Below are 16,863 nucleotides of genomic sequence, written 5' to 3'. Positions count from 1 at the left end.
ATACATACCATTTTGGAATGCCAAATCTTTGTGGCACGCTACTCAAACGATATATTCGTTTCCAGATAATTACGTAATTAAAGAATAAAAACAAAGATATGCTTGACACAGGTAGACGTCATACTGTATACTGTGTCGATAGAGTACTTCAGACCACCCTGTACAACAGAGACATGTTGAGGGTGTCAAACTTTCTTGTACCTGCGTTGTTTATTCACTGTATTTGTTAAATAATGTCACCAAAATAATACATTGTCTGGTTAATAAGAAACTGTTCGCGTAGCAAACGTATCACGGCCTATTTCCAGATAAGAGATAGGGAGCAATGACATGCAAACAGAGTGGGAGTGTGTAAGGAAGCCGTTTAAGAGAAACGGATCTCAGTGAAAGACTGCTCCTGAATGGAGAACGTTCACCTGACATTGTGTCAGCTTTTGCGCCCATTATGGCAGAGGGAGGGTTTCATCACAAGTATACAAAATATCTGACCAATTCTGCAATAAAATTTCAGCTTTGATGAAAGTTCCAGTTATATCTTTAATTTTACAAATTCTAAGACTAAAATATTAATTCAAATAACTACTATGTATACTAGGGTATTACGTTTATGTACTATTGGCTAGAAAATTAAATATAGATTTGAAACAATACCTGTGAAATATTACTATTCTGGATACAAGGTTATACACTTCAATTGTACAAAACATATACAATAAAATAATCTGTATTCATAACATCTCAAAAATGAACCAAAAATAATAATCATTGAGCCAAAGGCCAATTTGCATTGCAAGAAAGAACACAACCTGGTCTTTCTTGAAATCAATAAAGGAATTGCTGCTGGGATAAAATCAATATCAGCCGCACTAGCTTTGGTGGAGATCGAAATAGGAAGGTATTAAAACGATTAAAAATATAAAACGATAATGTTTTTTCCCAGCTTCATTTTTCTTAGCTTGACATAATTAACAGCTAATGATCTGACAAAGGCACGTAAGTAATAGTTATGTCACAGTCAGACAACTAAGCGGAGAGACTGAAAGTTACTACGTGTAGTCAAACAGTCTGTCTATAAATAGTCAACTGACGCTGATCCAGCATTTATTTATGCTGTTGGTTTTATGTGTGTCCTAATTTAGAAAAATATTTCTAAGAAAACGTTCTTTTTATATTTTTACTTCTGTGTTATGGGACATTCCTCGATCGATTCATCAAAAACTGGATTGAGTGCTTATAGAATACAAATTGGATTTTGGCTCAAACACTAACACCATTTCGATATTTAAGATGTTCTAAAAATATAATATTAAAAAAGTTATTTAAATAGATATATTTCGCCATGTTTGTTACAAAGCATTGTTTAATTTTCTAATCAATAAGAGAGGTCAATAGACCTTCGCGTCATATCCCATAGGTGTTTTAATTTTGTAAAAATACCTAATCCTCATGTACTTATGAAAATCCTTCAACCGAATCTAATCTCCATGAATTTACTTAAACCAGTAGTAAACTTAGTTGAGGAATCAGTAAATATTTACAAAGAGTACGTAAACCAAATTTTATGTAACAGGCTTCGCTAAACAATGAATGAAAAAGCTCTAGCCTATGGTTTATTTTATTATGGACATATCCTGAGGATATATAATAATATCCAATATAAACAGGCAATCATAGAGAAAAGATGTTGCACCATTGTTTGGAAAAAAAGAAATTTTGCCTACCTACTGATTGATAGGCTTCAATAACGCTCAGCTAAATTCCCTCGTTGGTCAAAGACAATCATAAAACTCAAAAATAAAGTGAAAATGATTTAAATAAAGTATAAATTAAGTGTCATACACCATTTAAAGTCTATATGATGATACATCTTGTCACTTGCTACAACTCATAAAGTCCCCAAAAGATAATGTTCTATGAGATGGGGCAGTTAGGTTATAGCCTATGTCATATACGTCACATAATAATATCTCATTCCGGTGTACTCATTTTGTTTAAAAATGTATCACTTATTCATATTGCATATTTCTCGTTGTCATCATAGCTACCCATAAGACCAATAAACCAAAGACCAAAAAAAGTTTGCTAACGCTCAGTCAAATCCCACGAAGTAATATGTACCATTATCGCACTCAGCTGATGCATGCAAAATGTCAATGGTATAGTATAGGTCAGTTATTATGGGTATAGATATAGTGGCCCAGTCAGACAGGCAAATGAAAGTTCCCAGCCACTCGAGTGATAGGCTTCGTTGACGCTCAGTCGGTGATTATGATCGGAACTGACGAATGTAAAGAAGATTCCCAACAGCTGAGGTGCAGAGTTATTTAACGTATACAATATCTCCTGGAGCAGATTGTATCCAGGAGTAGATTATCATTGCTAAACAAATCCCTGCAGAATCTGAGGTAATCAAGGCTCTGACCACTGAGTTAATCAAATAAACCATCATTAGGAGTTAATACAACTTTGCCGGCTATTGGTGATCAGCTGAGGTGCAGAGTATCCAATATATGCTACAGCAGATTGTATCCAGGAGTAGATTATCATTGTTAAACAGGTCCCTGCAGAATCTGAGGTAATCAAGGCTCTGACCACTGAGTTAATCAAATAAACCAGCATTCTGTTTGACTACATACTCAATAACTCCGCTCTCATTCGTAAAACTTCTATTAGAGACCTTGGAATCGTAATCTCCCACAGTCTTGGCCCTGAATCCCACATTGATGCCCATCACCACTAAAGCCTCTCGTAATCTGGGATTTCTGATCAGAACTTCAAGAAGCGGATTGAGTGTTGCAGCTATGAAGTTTATCTTTACTGCTCTGGTGAGGTCAGTGCTTGAATATGGCAGCGTTGTCCTGGTCGCCCTATCAGGTTGTCATATCCAGCAGCTCCAAAGTGTCCAGGATCGCTTCTTGCGGGTGGTTGGAGTCAAATGTGGATTTGAATGCAGAACTGTGCCATTGGAGGATTTGGGGATTTCCTTGGGTTTGAACTCGCTTGTGAAGCGTAGACAACTTTTAGATGTGGTTTTTTCTCCATAAACTAATTAACGGAGACGTGAATTGTCCAGAACTGCTCAGGCGGATCGACTTCCGAGTGCCTCATCAGACCAGGTCCCTTCACACTTTCTGCCGTCGTGTCTACTCAAAACCAATTATGTACTTCACAGCACTAATCCCGAGACTTCACAGACTTGGAAACCTCGTCTCCTCCCAGCATGACTTTTTCAGTGATAGCGTTATGCACCTGAAAAAAAACATTTTCTTTTGTTGTAGACATTGACACCTGTCTCATAGTAATATGTGTATACATTTATTTCCTTTCTATTTTTTCTTCTAACTCTTTTCTACATGCATACATTTGATTCTTTTTTTCCCCCTTTTATAGTTAATAAATTATTTCCTATGTAGTATATATGTAAGTGCAGATGGATGTATATTTGATCGTATAATTACTGTTACTATTTATTATTGTTGCTATGCTATTATTGTTATTTTCTATATAGTCTATTTTATATGTTATTGTTATGTTGTAGCAATTTATTTTGGCATTGTTAATAATTTATTATGTGGATCATTTTTATTAGTTTATTGCTGAATATAAGAATATCTTATTGTTTTTTTTCCATGTACTAATGGTGTTACCGTGAATAAATAAATAAATAAATTAGGAGTTAATAAAACTTTGCCGGCTATTGGTGATCAGCTGAGGTGCAGAGTATCCAATATATGCTACAAGCAGATTGTATCCAGGAGGATATTATCATTGCTAAACAGTTCCCTTCAGATTCCGAAGTAATCAAGGCTCTGACCCCTGAGTTAATCAAATAAACCAGCATTAGGAGTTAATATAACTTTGTCGGCTATTAATGATCAGCTGAGGTGCAGAGTATCCAATATCTGCTACAGCAGATTTGTATCCAGGAGTGGATTATCATTGCTAAACAGGTCCCTGCAGAATCTGAGGTAATCAAGGCAGTGACCCTGAGTTAATCAAATAAACCAGCATTTGGAGTTAATATAACTTTTGCCGGCTATTGGTGATCAGCTGAGGTGCAGAGTATCCAATATCTGCTACAGCAGATTGTATCCAGGAGTAGATTATCATTGCTAAACAGGTCCCTGCAGAATCTGAGGTAATCAAGGCTCTGACCACTGAGTTAATCAAATAAACCAGCATTAGGTGTTAATATAACTTTGCCGGCTATTGGTGATCAGCTGAGGTGCAGAGTATCCAATATCTGCTACAGCAGATTGTATCCAGGAGATTATCATTGCTAAACAGGTTCCTGCAGAATCTGAGGTAATCAAGGCTCTGACCCAGAGTAAATCAAAATAACCAGCATTAGGTGTTAATATAACTTTGCCGGCTATTGGTGATCAGCTGAGGTGCAGAGTATCCAATATATGCTACAGCAGATTGTATCCAGGAGGATATTATCATTGCTAAACAGTTCCCTTCAGATTCCGAAGTAATCAAGGCTCTGACCCCTGAGTTAATCAAATAAACCAGCATTAGGAGTTTAATATAACTTTTTTCGGCTATTAATGATCAGCTGAGGTGCAGAGTATCCAATATCTGCTAACAGCAGATTGTATCCAGGAGTGGATTATCATTGCTAAACAGGTCCCTGCAGAATCTGAGGTAATCAAGGCAGTGACCCTGAGTTAATCAAATAAACCAGCATTTGGAGTTAATATAACTTTGCCGCTATTGTGTGATCAGCTGAGGTGCAGAGTATCCAATATATCTGCTACAGCAGATTGTATCCAGGAGTAGATTATCATTGCTAAACAGGTCCCTGCAGAATCTGAGGTAATCAAGGCAGTGGCCCCTGAGTTAATCAAATAAACCAGCATTTTCGGAGTTAATATAACTTTTGCCGGCTATTGGTGATCAGCTGAGGTGCAGAGTATCCAATATCTGCTACAGCAGATTGTATCCAGGAGATTATCATTTGCTAAACAGGTTCCTGCAGAATCTGAGGTAATCAAGGCTCTGACCCAGAGTGAATCAAATAACCAGCATTAGGTGTTAATATAACTTTGCCGGCTATTGGTGTTCAGCCGAGGTGCAGAGTATCCAATATATGCTACAGCAGATTGTATCCAGGAGGAGATTATCATTGCTAAACAGTTCCCTTCAGATTCTGAAGTAATCAAGGCTCTGACCCCTGAGTTAATCAAATAAACCAGCATGAGGAGTTAATATAACTTTGCCGGCTATTAATGATATATGATAATGATAATGTAAAAATACCTAATCCTCATGTACTTATGAAAATCCTTCAACCGAATCTAATCTCCATAAATTTACTTAAACCAGTAGTAAAAACTTAATTGAGGAATCAGTAAATATTTACAAAGAGTACGTAAACCAAATTTTATGTAACAGGCTTCGCTAAACAATGCATGAAAAAGTTGTAGCCTATGGTTTATTTTATTATGGACATATTCTGAGGATATATAATAATATCCAATATAAACAGGCAATAATAGAGAAAAGGATGTTGCACCGTAGTTTGGGAAAAAAGAAATTTTGCCTACCTACTGATTGATAGGCTTCAATGACGCTCAGCTAAAATTCCCTCGTTGGTCAAAGACAATCATAAAACTCAAAAAATAAGTGAAAATGATTTAAATAAAGTATAAAATGAAGTTGTCAAACACCATTTAAAGTCTATATTATGATACATCTTGTCACTTGCTACAACTCATAAGTCCGAAAAGATCATGTTCTATGAGATGGAGCAGTTAGGTTATAGCCTATGTCATATACGTCACATAATAATATCTCATTCTGGTGTACTCATTTTGTTTAAAAATGTATTACTTATTCATACTGCATATTTCTCGTTGTCATCATAACTACCCATAAGACCCAATAAAACCAAAGACCAAAAAAAGTTTGCTAACGCTCAGTCAAATCCCACGAAGTAATATGTACCAATCATTTTACGTTAATATAACTTTGTCGGCTATTAATGATCAGCTGAGGTGCAGAGTATCCAATATCTGCTACAGCAGATTGTATCCAGGAGTAGATTATCATTGCTAAAACAGGTCCCTGCAGAATCTGAGGTAATCAAGGCAGTGACCCTGAGTTAATCAAATAAACCAGCATTAGGTGTTAATATAACTTTGCTAGCTATTGGTGATCAGCTGAGGTGCAGAGTATCCAATATCTGCTACAGCAGATTGTATCCAGGAGTAGATTATCATTGCTAAACAGGTCCCTGCAGAATCTGAGGTAATCAAGGCAGTGACCCTGAGTTAATCAAATAAAACCAGCATTAGGTGTTAATATAACTTTGCTAGCTATTGGTGATCAGCTGAGGTGCAGAGTATCCAATATCTGCTACAGCAGATTGTATCCAGGAGTAGATTATCATTGCTAAACAGGTCCCTGCAGACTCCGAGGTAATCAAGGCTCTGACCCCTGAGTTAATCAAATAAACCAGCATTAGGAGTTAATATAACTTTGCTAGCTATTGGTGATCAGCTGAGGTGCAGAGTATCCAATATCTGCTACAGCAGATTGTATCCAGGAGTAGATTATCATTGCTAAACAGGTCCCTGTAGAATCTGAGGTAATCAAGGCTCTGACCAATGAGTTAATCAAATAAACCAGCATTAGGAGTTAATATAACTTTGCCGGCTATTGGTGATCAGCTGAGATGAAGAGTATCCATATCTGGTACAGCAGATTGTATCCAGGAGTAGATTATCATTGCTAAACAGGTCCCTGCAGAATCTGAGGTAATCAAGGCTCTGACCACTGAGTTAATCAAATAAACCAGCATTAGGAGTTAATATAACTTTGCCGGCTATTGGTGATCAGCTGATATGCAGAGTATCCAATATCTGCTACAGCAGATTGTATCCAGGAGTAGATTATCATTGCTAAACAGGTCCCTGCAGAATCTGAGGTAATCAAGGCTCTGACCACTGAGTTAATCAAATAAACCAGCATTAGGAGTTAATATAACTTTGCCGGCTATTGGTGATCAGCTGAGATGCAGAGTATCCATATCTGGTACAGCAGATTGTATCCAGGAGTAGATTATCATTGCTAAACAGGTCCCTGCAGAATCTGAGGTAATCAAGGCTCTGACCACTGAGTTAATCAAATAAACCAGCATTAGGAGTTAATATAACTTTGCCGGCTATTGGTGATCAGCTGAGGTGCAGAGTATCCAATATCTGCTACAGCAGATTGTATCCAGGAGTGGATTATCATTGCTAAACAGGTCCCTGCAGAATCTGAGGTAATCAAGGCTCTGACCACTGAGTTAATCAAATAAACCAGCATTAGGAGTTAATATAACTTTGCTAGCTATTGGTGATCAGCTGAGGTGCAGAGTATCCAATATCTGGTACAGCAGATTGTATCCAGGAGTAGATTATCATTGCTAAACAGGTCCCTGCAGAATCTGAGGTAATCAAGGCTCTGACCACTGAGTTAATCAAATAAACCAGCATTAGGAGTTAATATAACTTTGCTAGCTATTGGTGATCAGCTGAGGTGCAGAGTATCCAATATCTGCTACAGCAGATTGTATCCAGGAGTAGATTATCATTGCTAAACAGGTCCCTGTAGAATCTGAGGTAATCAAGGCTCTGACCACTGAGTTAATCAAATAAACCAGCATTAGGAGTTAATATAACTTTGCTAGCTATTGGTGATCAGCTGAGGTGCAGAGTATCCAATATCTGGTACAGCAGATTGTATCCAGGAGTAGATTATCATTGCTAAACAGGTCCCTGCAGAATCTGAGGTAATCAAGGCTCTGACCACTGAGTTAATCAAATAAACCAGCATTAGGAGTTAATATAACTTTGCTAGCTATTGGTGATCAGCTGAGGTGCAGAGTATCCAATATCTGCTACAGCAGATTGTATCCAGGAGTAGATTATCATTGCTAAACAGGTCCCTGCAGACTCCGAGGTAATCAAGGCTCTGACCCCTGAGTTAATCAAATAAACCAGCATTAGGAGTTAATATAACTTTGCTAGCTATTGGTGATCAGCTGAGGTGCAGAGTATCCAATATCTGCTACAGCAGATTGTATCCAGGAGTAGATTATCATTGCTAAACAGGTCCCTGCAGACTCCGAGGTAATCAAGGCTCTGACCCAGAGTGAATCAAATAACCAGCATTAGGTGTTAATATAACTTTGCCGGCTATTGGTGATCAGCTGAGGTGCAGAGTATCCAATATCTGGTACAGCAGATTGTATCCAGGAGTAGATTATCATTGTTAAACAGTTCCCTGCAGACTCAGAGGTAATCAAGGCTCTGACCCCTGAGTTAATCAAATAAACCAACATTAGGAGTTAATATAACTTTGCCGGCTATTCTTGATCAGCTGAGGTGCAGAGTATCCAATATCTGCTACAGCAGATTGTTTCCAGGAGTAGATTACCATTGCTAAACAATTCCCTGCAGAATCTGAGGTAATCAAGGCAGTGAACCTGAGTTAATCAAATAAACCAGCAATAGGAGTTAATATAACTTTGCCGGCTATTGGTGATCAGCTGAGGTGCAGAGTATCCAATATCTGGTACAGCAGATTGTATCCAGGAGTAGATTATCATTGTTAAACAGTTCCCTGCAGACTCAGAGGTAATCAAGGCTCTGACCCCTGAGTTAATCAAATAAACCAACATTAGGAGTTAATATAACTTTGCCGGCTATTGGTGATCAGCTGAGGTGCAGAGTATCCAATATCTGCTACAGCAGATTGTTTCCAGGAGTAGATTACCATTGCTAAACAATTCCCTGCAGAATCTGAGGTAATCAAGGCTCTGACCCCTGAGTTAATCAAATAAACCAACATTAGGAGTTAATATAACTTTGCCGGCTATTGGTGATCAGCCGAGGTGTGTTATCGGTGACCAGCCAACAATGTACCGTGGTTCTCAAACCAATAATTAGCCTTCCTCTGCCAGTTAGTTATAGGTCTGTTGATTAAACTTAATTTAAGTAAGTTGCTTTAACTATCGGCAATGAGTTGTGTTAGAGTTGTGCAATTTATTTTTGGTCACTTTTATATCAGAAATATTTTTTAAACTATTCTGAAAACTGAGAAAATATTAACACGTTTTTGATGGCTCCAAAGTTTTTCTACAAGAAGATATATACAAAATATTGTAACGATTCCCCAACAAAATCAACTTAGAAATTATTAAAATTATAGGTTTATGTAGTATTATTTATAATACTATATATATATATATATATATATATATATATATATATATATATATATATATATATATATATATAATTTCAATAAACATTGAATCACAAAAAGTACTTGCTCCGCCGGGACTCGAACCCGGATCTCTCACTTGCCGGGTGAATGTGCTACCATTACACCACAGAGCGCATACTTTTCCGATTCAATTATTTTGTATTTGGCCGTATCTGTCACATATGTGTTTAAATAAGCAAACTAACATATGATCGGAATACCAAATACCTGTCAAACTACTTTTATTTACATTAAACTGTATAAATGGCAATAATTTAATTTCATTTCAATGTTTATATATATATATATATATATATATATATAATATATATATATATATAATCCTGGCCTTGGTCAGAATAAGCCTAATTAACCAAAGTAAATCTTGGGTAAAACGATATCGCGGATTATCGATGGACTTGACAGAACGTTAAAATAGTACTCTTGAGCTGACTACCACGTCTTGTTCGTGGAATAGTGAAAATATATGATCAACAGTTCAAAATGATCCCAAAATGTAGAAAGAACACAAAATAATATGAGGATAACTGGCAATGGCGGTTCCATGTTCTGCCCAACCTAACTTCTGATAAAACTAAGAGTAACTTTACTGTCCTTGACCTTTTGACTCCAAATTAAAGAGTTCTTCCTTGTTAGTTGCATGTTCTGCCCAACCTAACTTCTGAGAAAACTAAGAGTAACTTTGCTGCCCTTGACCTTATGACTCCAAATTAATAGAGTTCTTCCTTGGTAGTTGCATGTTCTGCCCAACCTAACTTCTGAGAAAACTAAGAGTAACTTTGCTGCCTTTGACCTTTTAACCCCAAAATTAATAGAATTCTTCCTTTGTGGTTGCATGTCCTCCTGATGAACCTAACTTCTGACAAAACTAACAGCAACTTTGCTGCCCTTTTACCTTGTGACCTCAAATCAAATAACCTTGGTGGTTACATGTACTGCCCAACCTAACACCTAAAAAACTGACTGTAACTTTACTGACCTTTGATCTATTGACCCCAAAATCAATAGACATCTTCCCTGGATTAAGAGAAATACATGTATCAAGTTTAACGTTCAGTGCAATCAGCTTGGTGGTTGCATTTACTGATTAACCTAAATTCTGGCAAAAACTAACTTTGACTTTTTTAACGCAAAATTAATAAACATCTCTCATTGATTAAGAGACACACATGTATCAAGTCTATAGGACTTTTCTATCAAGAATTATTACTAAAAACGACACGATTTTACGAAAGACTTATTGGTTTCTCAATAATACCGGGTGGCGTATGTTACTCTTTAGTTATCCGGATATTGTTTTTTATCATTGAAAACTACTTGATTAAGACTTTGACTGAGGCTGATTGCGTATTCGTTCCCTTTTGCATGTACATGTAAATTGTAATTTAATATTTATTATTTTTTAATTTCCGTTTGATTAAATATGACAGAAATAATGAATTAACAATAATTGGGAACAAATGAACTAGAAATAATTAGCTATAAATCATGAATACACTCTCTGTATTGCGTAATTGGCTGAATGAAGAACAAAGGCTCCACCTTCACCCTCCGTTATTAAAAATTAATTCCTCAATTGCGATAACCTATGGAATCTACCTTTCAATTCACCAACGTGTTCTGCATCGTTCTCAATACGTTATTAGTTCAGATCGTTCACAACATAAATTTTAAACTGCTACTAAAGCAGTCCGCACTAAATTAGTCCGATGGTGGTTGTTGAGTTTCAATCCCCCTCTACACCCCGGGCCCAACACTGTTGCCAGTTTTACTCGTCTTAACATCAAGGAACAGCCAGTGGGCAGCAGCGATATGGCAACACTGCCTCAAACGTCATCACGCTATTTTTGTCAAGGCTGATCTAGAAGTCTATCCAGTCTCTATTGCAATGGCATAAACCAGAGCTAGAGGATTCGTCTAATAATTAGAGGTCCAAACCTGTAACTATTTACTGTTTCTATTCTAAGGTTTCTCTGATTGAGAATTGAGCCTTTGGCATAGGATCGCCCATGAGTCCGTATGCCATACTCTTCACCAGACTGTACCCTGACAAAACTCCCAAACAGATCAATCAAATACATTTTTCACCTTTGGGTTTCCCTTCCTCGCTTCAATACTGGGTTATGACATAAGGCATAAAGGTCCTTGCCAATTAGGGACCTTATCTACTGTTCCAGTAATAAGAGTCCCAAACCAGCTAGTCTCACTGTATACATCCTCAGAAGTTGTAGAGCTTCGCCTCCTTGATAAAATCTGACCTAAGTAGGGGGATGTTGCAATTTCACCGAGGACAGTTATTTGACTTTCGGGCTCAAAGCAGTTGTCATGTATGCTTAATCCATTTCTTTATTTTATTTTTTCCTTTGTTTAGTTACATCCCATTATTTTTTCCATTATGTTTAGTTACGTTTTATTTTTATGCTCCAATTTTATACTCAACTGACGAACAAGATAGATTTCAGTCTTCGAAACTTCGTGCTATACATGTTGTAAGATATAACGATGCCTACTGTCTAAACTCCTATTATCCTTCTAACACAACCTAGTTTTTTTGTGAAATCTATTTAGAAATTTCCATGAGAAAAATATTTACCGACAGTCATTTTCATATTAACGGGTGTTGAAACATGTTTGGTGTGTGATTTTTAATCTCATTTGCTGATGCTAACTTAACAATTACTTCATAAACTAAAACAAAATATAAATTTTATACATTTTATCATTCGATATTTTTAAGTATTTCTACCCAACCCCGTTCCGACCCTCATAAAAACTGAGGTGACGATGATTTATCTATTTCTTAGGCCTAATTCCTTTTTAGATTTCCCGAAACTAGAGTATGTTATACGTATGGAAATTCGGGACTTTCTTTTCGAAAATTAATTGGTGGTTAACTGAACAAATTTCCGTTTACTTTGCTAGCAAAAAAATCTAATACGTCTTTCACTTGAACATTTAATATATGGATGCAATAAAAGGACAACCTAGCTCTGGTCTCCAAGCGGCTTAGAATTAACGGCCCCGTTACATTGGCTACTGCAGTTAATATTGGAATACCACAATCCTGATTTATCTTATCAGTCAATATGACTCATGACTAGGAAAATCGTGTTCTCTGAGGAAAGGTCAACCTCAATGTTGTGTTAAACTACAAATATAGCTTCATTAACATTTTCAGGGCAATAGGTTAGTTCGTTTTCGATATATCATGCGGACAGACAGGCAGACAGAAAAAGTTCCACACCCTCGGTGATTGTTTTCTTAACTCGCAGCCATTAAAAATATGCCCATCAAATACATTGTTACTGCAGTAATAAATAAGCTGGATCCCTAGCAATCAGTAATTCAGTTTTAAGGGGACTTTTAACGCCTATCTAACTCAATGTTAACTATATGCCATTTATCTCGGGAACTATATGACATATAGCCATATTTTTTTTCTCCTTGTAGTTTATATCTTATTTTAGTATGCTACAGAAGTTTTTTCAATATTACATACCTAAGTATGTTTAACTTTTATTTTTAATTTTTTTAAAGGGTATAATGTAACATTTTATGAAAACCTCATGGTACATAATAGGTAATAGGGTCATACAAACACCATAAAAATTTCAAGTTGATATCTCAATAATTGCCTGAGAAAAAAGGCATAAACTAAAAAAAGCAGTTTCGGGAAACTCAATAAACTGGTAGGTAGATGTCTTGCTGTGTTGAGGTCAACTGACTTCAATAATGTCCTGTTCTGTATGAAGGGTTATCAGGATCCCCTTCTTCTTCAAATTGATCTTCTAATCTCTTCCCTTTTAGTGCTCTGGAGTATCTTAGTTTCTTCTTTAGGTCTTGCGCTTTTTTCTGCCTCTCGTAGACGCGACGCTTCAAGTAATTCCATAGCCTTCACAAGATTTGCACCCGGCCAGAATGCCTACTTTTTCAATTATTTCCACTTTGCTCTTGAAACCATCGTTGAAAGCTCATACAGCAGAGTATACTCCATACTTGAGAGTTGGTAACGTCACAAATACTCGCTTCGGAATTATGGACCATACTGTGTTGTTGAATGACTCATTGGGGTTTTGAGTCTTCCCCTTTCAACATTTATCAAGAAGTTTTGAGTCAGAAATATATTTAAAAATACTTTCCTATTTCCTCCATCACAACTGTAGGTAGGTGGAAATGCTTACTATGATCATAGGGTTCTTTATTCAATAGACTTTAGTTTGCGGCGTCCTAAAACTGTGTGCAAGCGTTCAGCAATTTTTTTTTAGTTAGTTACACACAAAAAGTTATAATTGTACACAAAAAGAGTTATATATTTGTAAAGGGGAAAACTAAACAATAACTTACAATAATAAAAAAAATTGAAATTTTTATAAAAAGTTTGGTTGAAAGTCCCCTAAGTCTTGAGCACATTGAAAAATATAGAGATGGGCATTATTTACCAGCTATAGATCGTCAGCTGTTTATCATCACAACAATGAGTGATAAGAGCCTGTAAAGAGCTGCTAGAGCCATTGTGTAACCTGGAGTGTGTTCTCAAGCATCCATTGCCATCAAACGCTGTCAGACCTACGAATTATCAGGTTCATACACGCGTGTTACACGTCAACACGTGTGCTCCAAATATCTTTTGGGTGTGACTACAACTTTTCCCTGGGCATTATTTACCAGCTATAAATCGTCAGCTGCTGTTTATCACAACAATGAATGATAAGAGCCTGTAAAGAGCTGCTAGAGCCATTGTGTAACCTGGAGTGTGTTCTCGAGCGCACTCCAGTGCCATCAAACGCTGTCAGACCTGCGAATTATCAGGTTCATGCACGCGTGTTACACGTCAACACGTGTGCTCCAAATATCTTTTAGGTGTACCTACATCAATCTTTTCCCTAAGCATTATTTAACTGCCTTTGATCGTCAGCTGCTGTTTATCACAACAATGAATGATAAGAGCCTGTAAAGAGCTGCTAGAGCCATTGTGTAACCTGTAGTGTGTTCTCGAGCGCACTCCAGTGCCATCAAACGCTGTCAGACCTGCGAATTATCAGGTTCATGCACGCGCGTTACACGTCAACACGTGTGCTCCAAATATCTTTTAGGTGTACCTACATCAATCTTTTCCCTAAGCATTATTTAACTGCCTTTGATCGTCAGCGGTTTATCATCACAACAATGAATGATAAGAGCCTGTAAAGAGCTGCTAGAGCCATTGTGTAACCTGGAGTGTATTCTCGAGCGCACTCTATTGTCATCAAACTCTGTTAGACCTGCAAATTATTAAGTTCATACACGCGTGTTACACGTCAACACGTTTGCTTCAAATAGATTGTTTTAAGTTTGGATTGGTCTAAACTCGTGGAAAAATATTATTGTTTCACACTTTTTTTAAAGTGTTTTGAAATCTGTACGTGTATGTAGTATATTATATTTTTCGATATAACCTCAAGTACGACCGTGTCTAACTTCTGATTCTGACTGTGGACAAGAAGTAGTGAGAACTTATATTTGAATTTATATTTTTTCCTAAATTTTCAAAAATTTTGATAGTGTTTCAAACCACATATATTTCCATCTGATACCTGTAATCACAATTTGAGTTTTGAGCTGTCATATGTTCAAAATGAAAACAGAATTCTAAATGAAAATCTATTTGATCCTGGATTTTTGAATATACTCAGATATATAATAAATAAATAATTTCAGTTACTACAGTCTAACACTTGAGAAATATGCTATAAATATGGAAATATACTACAACTTAAATGAATTACGTATTTAAATCGATTTAAATATATGCCTTTAAAATTAATGTTTATTTAAAATTATAAGAGTGCTGTTATTATCACTAGAAAATTTAAAATTTGGCAAAAAGTGTGAAAAATGTTGTTAACCTTAGTGATTGTATCTACATATTAAAGTCTTGCACATAACCAATATAAGACTAACTGCATTTATAACCTTAAATATTGTAGTACCTATAAAATAATTTAAAGCATTAAATAGTAAATATAGAAACTAAAATAAATTGAAGGAATTTTAAATAAAAAAGGAATGAAAGCTAAAAAAGTAGGTATGGAATTACATATGACTGGGGCTTGGATTTATGGTGAAATTCACATGCACATAAAATAATTTAATATCTTCTTAAAGAAGCCAAATTATATAAGTTTTTAAAGTCAATAATTTGATGATAATAAATTGTAATTGTTTTCTTCGTGAATTAAGTTGCCATTTCTGTAGGAAAGAAACGCTGAGAACACGTTTGTACCACATTCATCATGACCTTCACCGTAGCGTAGAGGTAAGGCTGCGGCTTTCTAACCCAGAGGTCACGAGTTCGAATCCCGGGATGGTCACTGTATATTTGCAACTAGGTTTGGACAGTTTCCCATTAAGAAATGTTTAAAGTAATTAATTAAAACGCCACCGGTGTAGAAAGAACCGCATTAAGAAAACATTCTTTCGAGGTGTTACACAAGGAAAGTAACACAGTGGGGGAAGTGTCGTCGAGAACACATTAGGAGGCGAGCCTCCGCACTCCAAGTGTTGTTCTGGCGCGGTTTCTTTGTGTGCCTTACATTCATACAATAATGAGATGACAGGAGAGTCAGAGATACCAGAAAGTGCAGGAAAAACTTTCTATTGCTTGTTCACGTATTGTCACACAAATAGTAGGGATCCTGCTGATAAATAAATACAGTTACGGCTCTGTTAAAACCGAAAACTTGTTCTGACTTATCCAATTATCCACGTAATTGCAAACAAAGCAGCCGCACTCACATTTAATTATAGAATTGATTTTTAAATAATTTCACTATTCCAATAACACTTTACAAATTAGGAGCCACATCACGTAAGACACTTTGCTGAGCTTTTTTTGGAAAATATCATTAACTCATTTCATCATTAAAAATTCATATGATTGTATCAAATTTGTTCCAAATTTATCATTTTACAGTTCCTCGTTGCCATCATAAGACAAACATTCGCTAACACTCAACCTAATTCAATGGAGTGGCATGCACCATTATCGAACTCAGTGTTGCCTGTATAGAAATGAAGCTTCACACCAAATTTCAATTCTATAGGTCAGTTATTTTAAAGATATCGTGCGGACAGACAGAATAAACGTTTTCCTTCGAGTGATAGGCTTCGCTAACGCTCAGCCAAATTCAATGGAGTGGCATGCACCATTATCGAACTCAGTGTTGCCTGTATAGAAATGAAGCTGCATACTAAATTTCAATTCTATAGGTCAGTTATTTTAAAGATATCGTGCGGACAGACAGAATAAACGTTTTCCTTCGAGTGATAGGCTTCGCTAACGCTCAGCCAAATTCAATGGAGTGGCATGCACCATTATCGAACTCAGTGTTGCCTGTATAGAAATGAAGCTTCATACCAAATTTCAATTCTATAGGTCAGTTATTTTAAAGATCTCGTGCGGACAGACAGAATAAACGTTTTCCTTCGAGTGATAGGCTTCGCTAACGCTCAGCCAAATTCAATGGAGTGGCATGCACCATTATCGAACTCAGTGTTGCCTGTATAGAAATGAAGCTTCACACCAAATTTCAATTCTATAGGTCA

General features: G+C 36.4%; 1 protein-coding gene across 3 annotated transcripts in view; it reads right to left on the bottom strand.

Annotated features, from left to right (window-relative positions):
- The window catches only part of LOC124367243 (regulator of G-protein signaling 7), a 539,841-nt gene that overhangs the window by 349,280 nt on the left and 173,698 nt on the right, over positions 1-16,863 (bottom strand). The window lies entirely within an intron of this gene.

The sequence above is a fragment of the Homalodisca vitripennis genome, chromosome 8 (genome assembly GCF_021130785.1).
Source record: "Homalodisca vitripennis isolate AUS2020 chromosome 8, UT_GWSS_2.1, whole genome shotgun sequence".
NCBI lineage: Eukaryota > Metazoa > Arthropoda > Insecta > Hemiptera > Cicadellidae > Homalodisca > Homalodisca vitripennis.
The sequence above is the reverse complement of the archived record's forward strand: the minus strand, read 5'-3'. Positions and strand labels throughout refer to the sequence as shown.